Source organism: Furipterus horrens, unplaced genomic scaffold (genome assembly GCF_987537825.1).
Source record: "Furipterus horrens unplaced genomic scaffold, mFurHor1.1.pri manual_scaffold_1, whole genome shotgun sequence".
NCBI classification, from domain to species: Eukaryota; Metazoa; Chordata; class Mammalia; order Chiroptera; family Furipteridae; genus Furipterus; species Furipterus horrens.
Genome location: NW_028327171.1, coordinates 74,341,344 through 74,344,358, shown reverse-complemented (window position 1 = coordinate 74,344,358; position 3,015 = coordinate 74,341,344).

Genomic DNA, 3,015 nt, shown 5'->3' with positions numbered 1-3,015 from the left:
TTATGGCAATTAATTAAACTGTATTTTGTAGTTTCTAGAAATACCTTATTTATTATATTTTTGTGGGTTTTTATTTCTTAAGCGAAGTATTAACAAACATATCTAAGCTAGTAACTTTGTCATCATTATGAAGTATGAAGTTGACCAATTAGGAGGTTCTTCTACTAGGTCAGATGGGATAAAATTATATCAGGAAAAATTTAAATAGAAAGAAAAAATGTTTCTTCATTATGAAGAGAAAAACAATATTGGTTTCACTTATTAAATTTTTTGGATCCATTTTTTTCCAAATATATAATATGCTACAAACTTCAAAACACAGAAAGTATAACCAAAGAGAATGAATACTGGAATAGCATTTATCATTATTATTCACTTCATGGTAGTTTGTCATTTTTCTACAACAAACATAGGAATAAAAACAGATATAAAAAATAAAGAGTAACAGAGAAAGAATCAGAATCAAGAACAGGACTAGAATCCCTAATCTAAGAAAACTTTTAACTTTCTATCTATTACATCTTTGATAACAGTCTTCCTTATTCCAAAATGGCAAAACAAATAACATATACATGTACAGTTTTTAAAATATATCTGTTAACTAAAGTGATGTCAATACAAAGTGATAAAAAGGTATTAATAAATCTAATGTTAAAGGATATAACTTTTAACAAATATAAATTATTCACATTTTATAAAATTAAAGAATCATCATTTGAAACAATACATACTGAAGTCATTAACATTTGGGGAAGAAAAGGTAGATTATTATGACCTGGTACTAAACTGTGGAAATACCATTATCACTAGACTTCAGGCGGTTACATTCTAAGAGCGATGATCAAGAGAAGGGACAGAAAATTTTCATTCAGGAATCATTTTTGGACTGCCAGGGCCTAGCAAGAACATGGAGCATAATAGGTGCTCAATAAATATTTAAGTGAAAAAAACAGATAAAGGCATGAATAATTTTAGTGCATATTTGTATATTTATATTGAATGTTGAAAATATATACACACTGTATTAGTCTCCTAGGGCTGCCATAACAAAATAGCACAGACTGGGTGGCTTAAATAACAAATATTATTTTTCTCACCATTCTTTAGGTTACAAGTCCAAGATCAAGGTGTCACCAGGTTTGAGTTCTCATGAGGCCTGTCTCCAGGGCTTGCAGATATCTTTCTTATCCCTGTGTCCTTACATCACCTTTTCTGTGTGTCTGCACTCTTGTTTCTTCCTTTTCTTATTAGAAGACAAATCTTATAAGATTAGGGTCCCACCCTTATGACTTCATTTAATCTTAATTACCTCTCTAAAGGCTCTATCTTCAAATACAGTCACAGCAGGGATTAGGGCTCCATCATAAAAATTCGGGTTTCTGGGAATATAATTCAGTTTATAACAATTTATTTTATTGTATATTTTATTTTATTTATGTCCTCTATTTTGTACCTTTTTTTTTCTTTTATTATTTGGTTTTTCAATTACAGTTTTCCCATTTTTCCCCCATTGCTCCCCCCCACCCAGCCCACGCCTTCTGCCACAATCATATCCCTCCCTGTTGTCCATGTATTTTATTTTAAATTGTTGTTGACATAATAGATGATAAGAAACACAAACTCTTAAAGATGAGATTTGATAGTATTAAAAAATGCTGAAAGTTTCAAAAGATGTTAAAATATCTCCAGAATTTCACAAAATAAGTAAAAGCCAGTCATTCCTCTTCTTTTATCTATTTCTAAAGAAACTGCCTTCCTGTCTCTGTCATTTTTCTATGGCATTTAAAAGAACATGTGCTGTGGAAGGGTTAGGGGAAGAGAAGGTGGCCTTCCATTTGCATTATCAAAATAAGCTAATGAGCTTCCCTTGGGGAAAATGAATTAGAATTGGAATATACACTAAATATTTTTTATTTGAAAGTTTAAAGAAACCATAATGGCCTCTGGTACTCACAATAGAGAATAGCTGATGAGGAATAACCAGAGGAAAAGTTAGTTCAGCCACTGATTGTGTTAGAGATGACTTAGATCAATTGATAATGAAGTTGGTGATTTTACTAGACCAAACTTAAAAAAAAAAATTCAAGAAAGCAAAACGAGGATAAAAAACCTTAGGTAAAACTAATTAAAAAGGAAAGACTGGAGGTTAAAATATTTATACTCTTTATACTCTTGAAAATTATAACATGCATACTCTTTTCCTTATTATTTTCTACAACGGGGTACTTCCTGACCTTTTTTTTTACCTTTAGTGTCTTCAATATCTTCTTTTAGCATTATAAAATCAAAATTTCCTAAGTCTGGTAGCTCAAATGCCCTTAATGCATATGCAGAATTGCTAGGTCGTGAAAAATGTGCCTGGTGCTGGCTGAGTGGGATCTGAGGAAGTCTAGTCTTTCCTTTTCCCAAAGCTGTCACCTTCTTGCCAAACCCTAAACCCAACAAACAGTTGTACCTACCTGCCAGAGAGGAGGTGCTTTTTCTAATTTTCCCTATAGGATGGAGCATAATTGCTCCGCTAAAATGGAATAGCCAGACCAATTGTTAGTGAATCTCAGCCATCAATAATATTGCCCAGTGTCCCAGGGAATTTTGTCTCTCCTAATAATCAGGTGTTCTCCTAAAAGACTAAAGGAACGATGCAACCCATTGTTTTGTTATCTAGACTGCCAAGAAGAAATATGTTGGTTGTTATACTCAATTTTGTTCCTCTCATCACCCAAGATATTTATTTCCAGTCTATCAGTATCTCTCTTTTCTCTATTTATGTCTTTCCCTCCGGTTTATATTACCTTTTAATTGTATTTATTAGTCTGAATCTTATACCCGTGCTTTTATTATAACATCCATTGATTCTTCAGTTAGTGTCCACTACCTACCAGAACCCTATCAACTAGACTTCATGTAATTATTTGGTTTCCAAATCAAGTTTGAAATGTTAACAAATCTTAAAGGTTTTCCCCTCTCTAAATCTCTTTCAATTTTCATTTTACCCCACATAAATTTCTTTAAACA